The sequence below is a fragment of the Eulemur rufifrons genome, chromosome 29 (genome assembly GCF_041146395.1).
Source record: "Eulemur rufifrons isolate Redbay chromosome 29, OSU_ERuf_1, whole genome shotgun sequence".
NCBI classification, from domain to species: Eukaryota; Metazoa; Chordata; class Mammalia; order Primates; family Lemuridae; genus Eulemur; species Eulemur rufifrons.
The window spans coordinates 4,168,582-4,185,233 of NC_091011.1; positions in this window are offsets into that span (position 1 = coordinate 4,168,582).

Below are 16,652 nucleotides of genomic sequence, written 5' to 3' on the forward strand. Positions count from 1 at the left end.
CATCTGGGTTCACACCTGGGAAACCCAGAAAATGCATCTATCACTGGACACCAAATGTGGCAAGTAAGCGTTGCCCAGACCCTTCCTGATGCAAGAGACGGTTTCCTGAGGATGCACGATGTCTAGCTCTGTGCCCAAGGCCTAATGAAGTGGAAACTCAGGATATTAGAATTGAATGTTCAGATGGCATTGACCATATCTGGCATGGGTCCCCAGTCACAATAAGAAAAATTCTATAATAATTATGATCACATCCACCCTTTAGAGGGAATGTATTCAGGATGTTCCAGCCACTGTGAATAAGCAATACTGGTTATCCTTATATGATACAAATGCTTTACTGAGCCTGGAGGTCATCTCATGGGACAGAGTTAGAGGGCATGGGTCCTCTAATTTCAAAGCCCGCACATTTTATGTGCCTCCTCTTGTCGATTTTCATAATCACAACTGGTGTGATTGTAGCTAATTCAAATCTGTTGAATAAGGTTTGTCCATCATTTCTCTTCCCAAAGGAATGACAGACTTTAAAGAACCTTAATTTTTATTTGTTTGGTTCGTTGTTCCCTTTTCATTGACTGTACTGAGCTTATTTTATATATATATATATATATATATATATATATATATATATGTATGTATTTATATATACACACACATATAAAATTATTATTCCCAGTTGCTCTTTTAAGGTTTATGTAGGGTTGAAGGAGAGGTAGGAGGTTGGGTTTATTTTCCCCATATTTTGTGGCCTCTACTAATAATATTATAAAAGTATTAGAAGTGAGTCGTGTTGCTTACTTTGCCTTCCTAGTCTCTATTCCCAGCGAAAATCAAGAAGATGTAGTTATTAAAATAGACACTGAATAGGTAAGTATTATATCTTCAGTAATCTGGCAATGCCTAGTGTCTAACTTGTATCATATGACTTATGTTTCTCCCCTTGAAGTTTAGAGAAACTGTAAGCTATACTTTACCAGAAGATTGCATGCCCTCCCTTCCTCCCCTGTCCTTGGTTTCTTAACCAAATTTATGTTGGTTGACACAGACTAATACCCAGGAGTGACCTTAGGCAAAAGGAGGAACTCTTTTAAAGCATCGCATACATTTGAAGTTCCCCAGGGAAGGCTTAGTGTTCTAGGACCTGGAGAGTGATGGGAAATAACACAGCTACTTGTTCCGCCTGGTGGTCACTGTTTCTCTGCACCACTGCCCTGCACCTCTGTGCAGACAGACGTGCTCGTCAGCATGCATGGCCCTAAACAGCCTCTAAATCATAGGTGCTTCGGCCCATCAATTCAAACTGACTTATTCTGCCGGTGTTTACCTCCAAGCGCTTATCTCCTGTGTCTCAATTGTAAGTATGGACAGAAAAATTCAACTAAGAAATGAATTGACTCTCCCTAAGTCAGGTGTTCGATTCTGCCCTAATAACCTTTATCCAGGCAGAAGCTGGGGGAATGCACAGAGGGAGGAGACAACCGTCTAAAGCTAAGGACAGCAGCCTCAGGCGGACCCGCCCTTCTGGGACCTGGATCTTGGATTGTCAGCCTCTGATCTGTACAAAAATAAATCTCCGTTGTTGAAGCCACCCAGTTTGTGAAATTTTGATATGGCAGCCCTAATGCATAGCATCAGCAGACTGACGTGTACGAGCATGTAGATGTGCATGCGTGTGTGTGCACGTGTGCGTGTGGTAGAAGGCAGCCTCAGAAGGTGGTGTGGCAGAGCAGCAGATACGTGTTGTAAGTGGGAGGTAAACACCGCACACTAATCTAACTTTTCAGAACTTGCTGCCATTTCCCCATTTGTTATTTATTTATTTATTTATTTTTTTGCACTCTCCCTACCCCCTTAGTGATTCTTTTCTTCATAGAAAATGTCAGTCTTCCTTAATTCTGAAACCTGTCCAGACCCTGTCTTCTGCATTCTAGCTCCACATCTACAAAACTACTTTTAACATACAAACAAGTTATGTCACCCACATTCAAATCTATCTTATCTAAATCTAAATTAATTTACACTCTGAACAGACCACTTTGTCCTCCTTAAACACTGCCGCTGTGAGTGTAATCCGTGGGAAGATTCCTGTAGCCATTCTTGAATCCTTGATCTGTCCTTGCCTTCTGGTGACTCTGCCCAATCTCTTTGACCTAAACCACCAAGCACAAAACAGTCCTGCTTATTTTTTCTTCAAAATCTGTCTTCCCATTCAAGTCCTCACATCCAGTTATCCTTATTGTATCAGTAAAGTGAACAATGAGGACCCAAGTATTATTGTTAAACAACAGAACTTAAAAATACGTAAGTAAACATTTTATAAATATTTGCACAAACTGACAAAAATGGCTTTGCAGGACCCGTCATTGTAACAGAGGGAATGGCCTGGAAAAAATGGCAAAAGTATTTTCTGTCTCTAGAGCCTGTATCTATGCCCCAGGCCAGTGGCTGGTGGGGCAGCATAGGTCTTTTGTTTATTTGTACAACAGGGGATGTCCCAGCCTGACCCAGTGAAGGGAGATCTTGGGCAGAGGTCACGATACTGTCTTCAGCGGAGATGGGATGATCAGAATTATCAACTGGAGTTGCCTGAAGCTGAGAACCCATCCTTTAAAAGCTCTGTGTTTCTGCAAATGTTCAGGAATTTTTTTTTTTTTTTTTTTTTTTTTTGAGACAGGAAGGTCTGCCATTTTTCCCCTTTTGCCAGCAAAGTAAACTCTCTCTCTTTCCTTCCTTATCTAACCATTTGTCCTCAGTATTCAGCCTCGTGGACAAGGGCTGAGTTTTTGGTAACACTACTGTTTAATACAATTACCACACAAATATTAAAGAGTTCCTGGGTAACCACTGACAGGCAATTTCTAGCTCAATTCTACTGAGCAGCTGGAAGATTTAAAATAAAAATTTATGACTCACTAAGGGCAAAAAAACCAAAATTAAAAGAAAAATGAAAATGTAGTAAGTGCATAGAAATTGCTTCGGTTTTCTCTACCAGATTCTACTGTAAGATAGAATTATTGAAATATCATTAAATATTTCAGATAGACTCACAAAGAAATGTTGACTCTCAAGGAATACTGTAGGAAGTTTAGGACCTGGGAAAATATCTGATGCAGTCCATGAACTCCCTAGGATATCCTAGAAACTCTGACTATCCCGGGTGAAAACTAAGAGTGCTGGTATTCGCAGGAAGTTTTTGTTGTGGGAGGCAGTGAGATGAAGAGAGAGGAAAGAAAGAAGTCCGGGAACGCAGAAACGATGGGGATGGGCAGGCTTGGGGAGTGCAGGGAAGGAAAGGATTCTTTCCTCAGCCATCCAAGGTTCACAGCTGAATTCCTGTGCCAGAAGACAGATTGAGAAGGCAAAGCATTTCAGTTTATTTCATATAAGTTAAAAGTTTCACATGATGCAGGAGCCTTTGGAAATGGCCCAAAGAAACAGGTAAGCATATGTATTACGCTTAGGTTTGGGGAAGAGTGGGCGGTCATGGAGAAGTAGGACTGGGGTACAAAGGGTATCATTTAACGGTGACAGGATGGGGAGGACTTAGAAGGCCTGTTTGTTAAGATTCATCTGTGTCCCTGTGTTTTCAGAAACAAGATGTTCCTTTCCTCCAGGTACAGGAAAGTCACCTCTCCCATGAGTGTCCTATTGTTACTGACTCCAGGAACAATTTCAATGACCCCTATGTTTTCCTAAGTTCTCTCCCTTAACTAATTACTTGACCTGTTGAGTCGTTTCCCAGAAATACTGGATTTTCTTCAAGACAAAGGAGCTGAGATGCTGAAGGCCCCTGGGCGGACTCCTGATGCCAAGATTCACCACCCCGATGACCTGCCCCAATGCATGTGGCCTCTTTTTATTTACCCCCACAACCTTCCCCAAGGCATGTGGCCCCTTGTTAGTTATACCACAACCTGTCCCTAATGCATGTGTCCCTTGTTAGTTATACCACGACCTGCCCCAGGGCACATGGCCCCTCCTTTAAAAGCCCATGATCTCTATTGGTTAGAGAGATGGATTTGAGGTAGCTTCTCTTGTTCTCCTGAAAAGACATCTTTATATTAAAAAATTCCTTTCTTCCCTGGCAGTCCTCTTTTGTTTTAAATAATTGGATCTTTGTGTGGTGGGCAACTGGCTCTAAGCTCAAAGTCCCTGCAGTTTCGGTAATGTTATGACCTGCTTCAGAGGAGAAGATGAACCTGACCTTCCTGCTTTTGCTGTTTTCTCAAGTGCCAAAGTGCCATATTTCAGGTGGCATGCTCTGAATTTCATCGAGAGCAACAGATCCTGTTACCTAAAATATACTGTGCTTTTGGATGTGTCAAACCTACAGCTATCATGGCATAAATTGTACATCTCTTGCTATCTCTGAATCTCAAGTAGGTATGTAACCTACACTGTCCAACAATACATGTTGTATGGACAAATGGATTTGTGAAGAATCGAATTTGTTTCCTGTTGTTGTTACAAGTTACTGCAAACTTAGTGGCTTAAAATAACACAAATTTATTCTCTTAAAGTTCTGGAAGTCATAAGCCTGATGCGGCTCTTGGTGTGCTAAAAGCGAGGTCTGAACAGGGCTGCCTGCCCTACGGCGCCTCCTGGGAGAATCTCTTGTCGGGCCTTTCCCGCTGCTGGGGGTCTGGAGGTTGCCTGCGTTCCTTGTCTCCGGCCTCCTTGCACCCTGGCGGCCGGCAGGGAAGCTTTCTCTGACTCTGACCGTTCCTCACCTGATGATGCCGGTGATTTCACAGGGCCTCCTGAGATGGTCTAGTAGAACCTCCTTACAGCTGGTTAGGTAAACTGCAACACGAATTCCCCTTGCCACACAACACAACATGTTCACAGGCTCTGGGAGGTGGAGGGGACATCCCCGGGAGACATTACTGTGCCTGTCACAGTAGCCTTGAGTGCTCTTTATTCGACCGAAGGATTTGGTCTTTCCATTCTTGTTCTTGAAATTTGTTTTGTTATTAACATTTTAGAACAGACCCACTTACTCTTTTCTAGCTAAGCTGGGGAATCTTGGAGCAATAACACCTGAATTTGGTAGAAAATGTGGTACCCCACATTTCCCCCTTATAAATGTCCCCATGACCTCTGCCGTGACAGCAGAAGTAGGCAGGGAGCCTGGAGAAAGCCCCTCACAAGACAGTGGTGCTCACCACTGTGTCGCTCATTATTAAGGTAATCTCAGAAGGTGGAGAAGAGGAAAGATAAAACTCCAGCTGAATTTATCTCATTACTTTTACATTAGACAACTTGCAGTTTAGCGAGTGTGCTTGATCCTGAGGGCATTCAGACAGCTCAGCATTCGGCATTCGTGAGGAACTGGTAGGGGGAGATAAACAGGAGCTCTCAGAGACTGCAGTATGTTCAGAGTTCAGGGCGGGAAATATCTGATTCGAGCCGGAGTGAGAAGGCTGGTCACTCAAGTTGTTAAAAGACCTATTATAGAAGTACACACGGCCTCATTCGAGTATCGCTTGAAATACTACACACTGAAGGAGTGTTTTCCATAGATTTAGAGTAGGAGCCGAAGCTTCCCACCGCACCCAGTCCAAATTGGAGCGAGGTGGGGTCTGGGTGGAACAGGGGTAGGGAAGGACACGGACCCCACTCCCCGAACAGACACCACTGCTGGTCACAGCATGCCTGGTGCCCGACAGCGCATCCCTGCAGGCTCTGCGCAGGTCTGAGTTCTCATCTCCACACATGAGTTCTTTTCCCCAAACCTGCAGTATGATCCTGTAGGGGCCGAGACCCTTGGCCCCCTGAAATTTCGCTAAAAAATCAACTCGCAGAAGGCTTATGAAGGGAGAGAACAGGCATACAAATATATTGAACAGGTACACACGGGGAGAATCACAGAGCCACCGCCCTCCCCAGCAGGGTTCAGAAGCTTGTAGCCATCCCGGTAAGACAGGATTGGGGTGGGGGGTGGAGGGGAATTCTGTGGAGGGGCCGTAAAGGATTATTTGGGAGAACGAACCTATCCAGGGACACAGATTAACTTGTAAATAGTTCTTTTGGACAGTGGAAGCGTCTGTTCACTGGGAGGCCGAGGCTGGCAGATCATTTGAGCTCAGGAGTTTGAGACCAGCCTGAGCAAGAGTGAGACCCTGTCTCTACTAAAAAAATAGAAAGAAATTAGCTGGACAACTAAAAATATATAGAAAAAATTAGCTGGGCATGGTGGCGCATACCTGTAGTCCCAGCTACTCATGAGGCTGAGGCAGGAGGCTCACTTGAGCCCAGGAGTTTGAGGTTGCTGTGAGCTAGGCTGACGCCACGGCACTCTAGCCCGGGCAACAGAGTGAGACTCTGTCTCAAAAAAAAAAAAAAAGGAGGGGGGGCTCTGTTCAGGTGTGGTTACGTTCTTGGTCTTACAGGGAGGGGAAGAAGAAAACAATTGTTCTCCTTGGTGGGTCTGGATCGTAGGCAGATAAAGGAACTTTCACTTCACTTCATTGGAGGAGAAGGTGGGGTGGGGGAGGTCAGAGAGACCTCGCTTCTCTATCTATGTAGCTATGATGCAGGCTTCGAACTGCAGCTCTAATGCTACCTCCTACTGGAGAGTTTTGACTGGAGATTCCCTAAGTGCTTTCATGTGCTTCCTTTGCAAATGCCATTCACAGCATTTAGAATTCTGTAATTTCACTGTTGATGAATCTTCTCTACATTCTTGGAGGACAGAGAATGTACCCTCTTTGGCTTTGTATTCCCCGTGGATTGCACAGTGGCTGTCACTTTGTAGGCACAGAAATACCTATGGGTTGATACAGACAAGTACTGCATTTGAATGGAGAATTTCATTTCTTCTTATTTAAATAATCTCCATTTCTTCCATTCCCCATACCGCAGGTCCTTCCTTCATAAATTGGTACTGAAAATATCAAATTTACCTCTGGGACTTTTGTTGTGTGATGATGACAATGATAATACTAATGAAAGCATTTCATAAACTATTAACTTGTAAGGCCTCTTACTACCAAAAATATACGACTGCTTTTTAATCTTTCTCTTACCGAGAGTTTGGTACTTGTCCCCAAGACTTAATCAGTGAGAACAAAGAATGAGGACAAGTGGTTCAAGGAAGTTTATTGATTTGCCAACAAATGAGGATGGAGGCAGACGAGTGTCTCAAAGACCACTGTCCCGTCTTTAAGCAGAAATACAAGGTTTTTTAAAGGTGGGGGGGGTGTCCAGTGGTTGGGCTCAGGGTCTATGTGACCAGTGTGACATGTCCTGGCTTCAGACTATTGTTGTTTCACTATAGTTGATGGTTTCAGTTGTCATTATCTCTGGTGAAGATGATCTTGTGACCGATGTCTGGACAATTCTGTTGAGCCATCTCCTGTGGTTTAAGATACTAGAAAACAAACCCTAAAGAAAACCTTCATGCACCTTTGATTACTGGCCTCGGGCAGGAATACAGGTTTTAATTCCCAAAAAGAGTTGGGGGCAGGGTTAAAGAGACAACTCATAAAACATTTTGCCCTTTTTCAGAACTTTTGCCTCTGTTACATATTCTAGTTGCATATTTTTAAAAAATTGACAATTGCATTCTAACTTATGCTATCATGTTGGCAGCGCTGGTTCTGTTAAAGAAAAATACTGTATTATGTAATGATACTTAGTGCACAGTAAAAAAGACTTTATTCAGGACTATTGTGACACATATAGCGACACTCCAGTGTGTTCTTGCAGCGGGGAAGAGAGATTGGGCTAAACACAGAATCCAGCATGGGCGAGTGGCAATTCATAGCCACCGAGCAAGGTGGCGGTCAGTGGGTGGAAAATGACTAAGAGGAAACATCGGGAGGTTATGTAACTTTGAAATGATTCCAGACACACAGTTTGCTGTGTGCATGATATGTGTTTTGCTGTAATAAGAACTTGGAGAATGCCATGTCTTATCAGATCCAATGCGTGAGAACTTGGACACACTCCCCTCCCTTCAGCAATGTTATGTCACACTGAGACAGGCCTGGGAGTTTGAAGCCAGCTGCCAGTACCAACACTGCCCACTAGCACGGGGGACCTTCTGAGTCATCTGGAGTCTTCCCACAGAGGCCGGCTTCCACCCTCACTGAGCAATGCACCTGGGTAAATTTGGGACTCACTCACTGTGTGGTTAACCTGGCTCGTCTCTCTGGTGCTCCGTGGGGGATTTGCTCATGTCATTCTCCTCCTCTGGAGTGTTCTGGACCAGAGAAAAACTCTTTCTGTATGACAATAAACCGTGTGATTCATGCAATCCTCCTCTGATCACCTCCTTATTTTCACCATACAGAACAAGGGATGAGGCACATTCTGATTACACCGACCTGGCAGGATTCTCTGAACAGGACGCTCAGACGTCACCTGGGGCTGGGAAGGCGTGAAGAGCCTGGTCAGACGTCCAAGAGGGTAATCTGATAGCCAGGGTCCGGGGTTCTTGCTGAAACTGGATTTTATTATACAAGGAGTCCACAGATGGGCCTAGGAGAAGGTTCAGGAGCCTGAACAAAGTTTGGCCAAGCAAAGAGTTATTTGTAGTTCTTAAAGTTGAGTAGGGTTTCCACAGAAAGTACTTTTAAACAGGTCAGATTCTCACCAATTTGCTGGAGGGGAGAAAAATAAAATAAATGGAGCAAAGGATCTCTCAAGACCCTGACAATCTAGTAGCTATTAGCATTAAAATAAGTCAGGAAACACAATAACTGTTTCTTTTACATTTTTCCTAACCACTTAGTTTTAACAGTGTTTCTGGCCTAATCTGTCTGCCCTCATTGAACACCATGGATTCTGACTGGGAGTTACATATTCATAACACAGGCAGGTCTTATCAGTACAATGAAAGTAATCTTTAATTCCCATAAAAAATACAATATAACCGTGTCTCTGCAGTGCAGGATGATAGCTGATTTAAATTACAATGGGCAAAAATAAAAGGAAGAAAACAAAAACACAACGTGAGGTTTGTTGACAACAAAAGCTTAAGTCAAAGACTGTTTTGTCATCAATCATAGCCTCAACTGGCAACACCCAAGGGCAGCTTTCAGTACAGTAAACACCAGACTGGGTGCTTTCCACACTCAATAACAGCAAATTGGATCACAAAATGTTAGACTGAAAGGAATATTTCAAGTTGCTAAAACAATCACCTTTGTAGATCAAGAAACTCACCTCCCAAACTGCCCCCCAGCCCCGGAATCCTTCAGTGGTGCCCTGTGAGTCCATCATGGACACACTGCCCTGCGTCTGCTATGAGCTGCCCACCCGACACAAACCCTTAGGCCACAGAAAACAATTCCCCGAAATACGGCGCTGTAGCATGCAGAGTGCTTTGAAAATTGAAAGGCCTTAGACATAAGCTTCAGAACCAAGGTCTCTTCTCTGAACCTTCCCTGTCTTCCTGTCTATCTGATCCTCCTTCTGGAAGCACCAGGAGGGATTCTCTCTGGGATTTCTTTACATGACCAAGAAGGCTTCTTCCCCAAAGAAGCACAGTTGCTTTTCATGCCCTCCCAGAAATGTCATTATCTATTTCAGAAGAGAAGACTGAGAATGCCAGGACGCCTGCATGGACTTTTTCACAAGCTAATGGCTGCCTCTTGGGCTCATCCCCATTCCAAAGAGAATAATTTACAAGTTAATTTCTGTTTCCCTAGTCCATTCGTTCTCCCTGACAATTATTTCCTGCCCCTCAAAACAAGTGTCTACATTCCTCATGGCTCCTGTCCCTTAGGAAGAGGGACATGTTGACTTCTGTGCCCCACTGGGTCATGCGGTTGGTAATCACTCCGTCGTTGCCCTCCTCGCCCTCCAGCATGTTAATAAATTTGCACGCATTTTCTCCTATTAATCTGCTTTCTGTCAGTTGCTTTTTCAGCGAACTTTCGGAAATTTTCCCTTCACCCCTACAATGCATTACTCCCAAATCGTAATGGCTTATAAAAACAATGTTCATTTAAGATCTCACACAGTTCCGGTGGGAGCAACTTACCGGGGTGGTTGGTGTGCACGAGGCTGCAGTCAGGGTGTCGCAGGGCGCGGTCACCCGAAGGCCTGGCTGCGGTGGCGCCTGCTTCCCGTCCGCCCGCCGTCCCTGGGGAGGTGGCGGTGGTCGGTGAGGGGGACGCCTCTCCACAGAGACCTCCCCGCAGGGCTCCTGAGGTGGCGGCTCCGTTTCTCAGTAGAGAGTGACCCAAGAGAGGGCAAGGTGGAAACCATGGTCTTTCAGGCCTCGCCTGAGTAGTCCCACATAATTATTCCCATAGTCGTTCACTGGTGACTCAAGTCAGCCCCGTTCATTGCGCAGAGGACGACACCGGGGCGTGGCTGCCCACAGCGAGAATCGCGGGGACATTGCGCGTCCAACAGCCGCAGTTCGAGTCCGCTGTTCCTGGTGTTTCTTTTTCTTCCCCGACTTCCTTGACGTCCCACAGATATCACTTCCATCGCCACCTTCCCAAATGATGGGGCCACCCCACCCGTTTTTTATTCCTACTCCACAATTTGCAACGATTACATGTTGTTCCGTGGGCTTAATCCTCCTTGCTCTCCACTTCTGCTTCCAGACGGCTCCTCTCCAGCTCTCAGAAGGAGAGCAGCGCTATTCTAGTTCTTGTCATCAACCCACACGCCAGTCACTCTCCATCTGTCAGCAATTTTGTCATCCGCAATAGTCTTTCCTTCTACCTCAAGCCCCACTGCAGTTTTGTGCGAGGATGGCCAGCATCATCTCCCAGTTTCTTGCAACTGTAACTTTCTCTTCTCCAGATAAATGAATCCATTCTACTTAAGTAACAGATTTGTATGACCACAACTCAGAATTCCTAAATCAGGTACCTGTCACCCAGAAAATTATCTTTTCCCCACTTGTTCATTAAAAAACAAACAAACAAACAAAGAAAAAAACTTTTTTTTTATTTTGGAAAAATTTTAGATTTATAAAAAGGTGGTAAAAATATATGAAAAATTCCCATATATGCCTCACTCAATTTCAATTTTACCTAATGTTATTATCTTTTTTTTTTTTTTTTTTTGTTGAGACAGAGTGTCACTTTGTTGCCCAGGCTAGAGTGAGTGCCGTGGCGTCAGCTTAGCTCACAGCAACCTCAAACTCCTGGGCTCAAGCGATCCTACTGCCTCAGCCTCCCGAGTAGCTGGGACTACAGGCATGCGCCACTATGCCCGGCTAATTTTTTCTATATAGATTTTTAGGTGTCCATATAATGTCTTTCTATTATTAGTAGAGACGGGGTCTCGCTCAGGCTGGTCTCGAACTCCTGACCTTGAGCAATCCACCCGCCTTGGCCTCCCAGAGTGCTAGGATTACAGGCGTGAGCCACCGCGCCCGGCCTATTATCTTAAATTGTATAATAATCTGCCTAAACTAAGAGACCTACAGTGGCACATTATTAGAATTAAATTCCAAACTTTATTTGGGTTTAACCAGTTTTTCCATTAATGTCCCTTGCCTGTTCTAGGATTCCATCCAGTGACCACACTGCATTTATCCATTATGTCTTCCTAGTCTTCTGGGTCTGCCGCACTTTCTCAGCCCTTTCTTTCTTCTCTTTCCTTCCTTCCTTCCCTTCCCTTCCCTCCCTCCCTCTCTCTCTTTCCCTTCCCCTTTCCCTTTCCCTTTCCCTTTCCTTTTCCCTTTCTCTTCCCTTTTCTTTTCTTTTCTTTTCTCTTCTTTTCTTTTTTCTTCTTTTTTCCCATGACCTTAGCAATTTTGAGTACTGGTCAGATAGTTTGTAGAATGTCTCATTATTTGGGTTTTATTAATAATTTTTCTTATTTTTTCTCACAGGCCTTATGAAATACTGGAAAAAATATTACAAAGACAAATGCCCTTCTCCTCGAGTCATTTTAGGAGGAAATAACATACATGTGACAATACTGGTGACATTAATAATGATCACTTGGGTAATGTAGTATTTGCCAGATGTCTGTGCTGTGAAGTTATTATTTTTTCACTTTCATACTCTGTTCTTTGGAAGTAACTAAATCCAGCCCACACATAAGGTATACAAGATTAAGCCCCACCTCTGGTAAGGTAGAGTACCTTGTATATTTAAATTTTCTGTAAGAAAGAGTTACTTATTCTCCCCCATTTATATGTGTCTACATGATGTATGCATTTATATCATTATAGAATCTTTTTTATAATTAGGGTTATGACCTTCTGAGCTCACTTTTTAACTACTCAAACTGTGACCATTCTTTAAGGTGCTGCACCCCTGCAAGCCGCTGGCTCTTACTTTTCTCCCCAATCTAAGCTGTTTCCCTCTCCTGTCTTAGATTCCGTGGTCTATTAGTTCACTAAATTCTTACAGGCATCTCAATTCATCTTGTTGTATTTCTTCACGTTGCTTCTGTTACACCCACAGGCCTAAATGATTTCTACCTTCTTTCATTGTGTGAACCTCAAAGCAAACACCTTAAGAAATACACAAGAGGACAGACTGAGAATGCTGCAAATTATCTGTTACCAAACAAAAATGGACTTTCGAAATTTGTGAATAATCCTACTAAGTTTCTCTAATTTAATCCTGGTGCTGGCTATTAAAAAAATAGACTTTATATTTTAGAGAAATTTTAGGCCTACAAAAAAATTATACAGAATGTACAAACGCTTTACATATCATTTTTTCTTTCTCCCTTCACACAATTCCTCCTATTATCAACTTCTTGCATTAATGTGTTAAATTTGCCACATTTTATGAACCAATATTAATGAATTATTATTAACAAAAGTCCATAGTTTACAGTGTGTTGTGCTGTTCTATGGCTTTTAGCAAATGTGTATTATGTATTCACCATTACAGTACCATACAAAATAGTTTTGGTGTCCAGAAAAATTCCTATACATCACCTACTCATTTCTTTTTCCCTCTCCCTAAACCTCTTCAGAGTCGCGTTTTTTCCAGAAGTCATATGTGGTCATCCCTTGGAATATGTGGGGCATTGCTTCCAAGATCCCTGAGTACACCAAAATCTGTCATACTCAAGTCCAGCAGCCCACCCAGTGGAACCCACATATACAAAACATTTGGCTCTATATATACATGAGTTTCACATCCCATGAATACTGTATTTTCTGTCTGCTTTTAGTTGAAAAAGATCTACATACAAGACAACCTGTGCAGTTCAAACCCATCTTATTCAAAGGCCAACTGTAATTGCAACCACAAGGTATCTCAAACTGGCTTCTTTCACTTAGTAATATGCATTTAAAATTGCTCTGTGTTGTTATGTAGCTTGATAGCTCATTTCCCTTCATCGCTGAATAGCACTCAGTTATATAAATATCTAGCAGTTTATCAATTCTTCTATTAATGGGCATTTTGTTTGCTTCGTAATTTGGTGTTTATGAATAAAGTGCTATAAACATTTGACTGCAGGTTTCGGTGTGGAAATAACCTTTCATTCATTTGATAAATACCTAGAAACATGAATAAAAATTCCCACTGCTCCCCATCCTCATCAGCATTTGATGTTATCAGTGTTTTGGATTTTATTTATTTATGCTTTTCTTCTTTTTTCTTTTTTTAATTTCAGAATATTACGGGGGTACAAACATTTTGGTTACATGTAATGACTTTGCCTCACCCAAGCCAGAGCTACAAGTGTGCCCTTCCCCCATACAGTGCACTCTGCACCCATTAGTTGTGAGTTTACCCTCCCCCGCCACCCCCATCCCACCTGACCGTCACCCGATGAATAATTACTTCGATGTGAGCACCTTAGTGTTGGTCAGTTAGTACCAATTTGATGGCAAGTACGTGTGCTGTTTGTTTTTCCATTCTTGTGATACTTCACTTTGAAGGATGGGGTCCAGCTCTATCCAGGACAATATAAGAGGTGCTAGATCACCATTGTTTTTTGTGACTGAGTATTCTATGGCATACATATACCACATTTTATTAATCCACTCATGTATTGATGGGTACTTGGGTTGTTTACACATCTTTGCAATTGTGAATTGTGCTGCCATAAACATTTGAGTGCGGATGTCTTTATTATAGAATGTCTTTTTTTCCTTTGGGTACATGCCTAGTACTGGGATTTCTGGATCAAATGGTATTTCTATTTTTAGTTCTTTGAGATATCTCCAAATTATTTCCCACAGGAATTGTACTAATTTGCAGTCCCATCAGCAATGTACAAGTGTTCCTATCTCTCCACATCCAAGCCAGCATTTGTTGTTTGGGGACTTTTTGATAAAAGCTATTCTCACTGGAATTAGGTGATATCTCATTGCGATTTTGATTTGCATTTCCCTAATGATTAAAGATATTGAGCACTTTTTTTATATGTTTGCTGGCCATTATTCTGTCTTCTTTTGAAAAGTTTTGGTTCATGTTCTTTTCCCATTTTATGATGGGGTTGTTTGATTGCTTCTTGTTAATTTTCTTAAATTCTATGTAGATTCTTGTTATCAGCCCTTTATCGGATGTGTAGCATGCAAATATTTTCTCCCATTCTGTAGGCTGTCTATTTGCTCTAATGATAGTTTCCTTGGCTGTGCAAAACGTTTTAATTTGATCAGGTCCCATTTATTTATTTTTGTTGCTGCTGTGATTGCTTTGGGGGTCTGCTTCAAAAATTCTTTGCCTAGGCTGATGTCTATAAGAGTTTTTCCAACATTTTCTTCTAGAATTCTGAAGGTTTCACACCTTAGGTTTAAGTCTGTTATCCATTGTGAGTTGATTTTTGTGACAGGTGAGAGATGGGGATCCAGTATCAATCTTCTGCATGTGGTTATCAGTTTTCCCAGCACCATTTATTGAATAGATATTCTTTTCCCCAGTGTATATTTTTGTCTGCTTTGTCAAAGATTAGATGACAATATGAGGATGGTTTTATGTTTGGGTCCTCAGTACTGTTCCAAAGGTCTATATCTCTGTTCTTGTGCCAGTACCATACAGTTTTGGTTACTAGAGCCTTGTAGTAAAGCTTGACATCTGGTAGAATGATGCCTCCCAATTTGTACTTTTTGCTTACGATTGCTTTGGATATATGAGGTCTTCTTTGGTTCCATAGGAGGACTAGAATTATTTTTTCTAGATCTGTAAAGAATGATGATGGTATTTTATTAGGAATTACATTAATTCTGTAAATCACTTTAGGTAGTATGAACATTTTGACAATATTGATTTTGTCAATCCATGAGCATGGTAGAGTTTTCCATCTGTTTACATCCTCTGCAATTTTTTCTCAGCATTTCGTATTTCTCCCTATATATGTCTCTCTCCTCCTGTGTTAAATATATTCCTAAATATTTAATTTTCTTTGATGCTCTTGTGAAAGGTGTTGTATCTTTGATTTGATTTTTTGGGTTGATTCTTACTGGCATATATGAATGCCACTGATTTGTGTGCGTTGATTTTGTATCCTGAGACTTCACTGAATTTATCAATTCCAGGAGTCTCTTGGTTGAATCCTCTGGATTTTCTAGATATACTGTCATATCATCCGCAAAGAGTGAGAGTTTGACCTCTTCTGCCCCCGTTTGGACACCCTTAATTCCCCTCTCTTGTCTCATTGCTCTGGCAAAGACTTCCAGCACTGTGTTGAACAGAAGTGGAGATAGTGAGCAATCTTGTCTGGTTCCAGTTCTAAGCATGAATGTTTTCAATTTTTCCCCCATTCAGTATGGTATTGGCTGTGGGTTTATTGTATATGACTTTAATAATTTTAAGGTATGACTCATCTATGCCTATTTTGTTAAGAGCTTTTATCATAAAGTGTGCTGGATTTTGTCAAATGCTTTTTCTACATCTATTCAGAGAATCATATGGTCTTGCTTTTATTTATGTGGTGAATTACATTTATAGATATGCATATATTGAACCATCCTTGCATCTCTGGGATAAAGCCCACTTGGTCATGATGAGTTATTTTTTGATGTGCTATTCAATTTGGTTTGCTAAGATTTTGTTGAGGACTTTTGCACCAATATTCATGAGGGATATTGGTCTGTATTTTTCTTTTTTTGTGTGTGTCCTTTCCTGGTTTTGGTATCCAGGTGATATTACTTTGTAGAAAGAGGTGGACAGGATACCATCCTTCTCAATGTTGTAGAATAATTTCTGCAGTATAGGTATGAGTTCTGTTTTGTAAGTTTGATAAAATTTAGGTGTGAACCCATCTGGTCTGGGACTTATTTTTGTTGGAAGATTTTTATTGTTGCTTCAATTTCTGTGCTTGATATTGGTCTTTTCAGGAATTCTATTTCTTCCTGATTGAGCCTAGGGAGGTTGTGTGTTTCTAAGAATTTGTCCATTTCCTCCACTTCTTGTAGTTTTTGGGCATATAGATTTTTATAGTATTCAAAGATAATATTTAATATTTCTGTGATGTCTGTAGTGACCTCTCCTTTTTCATTTCTTATTGGGCTTATTAGAATCCTTTCCTTTCTAGTTCTTGCCAATATAGCAAGAGGGCTGTCAATATTCTTTACCTTTTCGAATAACCACCTTTTGGTTTTATTAGTCTTCTGTATAGTTCTTTTATTCTTAATTGCATTTAGTTCTGCTCTAATCTTAGTTATTTCTTTTCTTCTGCAAGGTTTAGGATTGATTTGCTCTTTCTTTTCCACTTCCTTTAGATGGTTTATTAGTTTATTGATTTGTGAACTTTCTGTGTTTTGG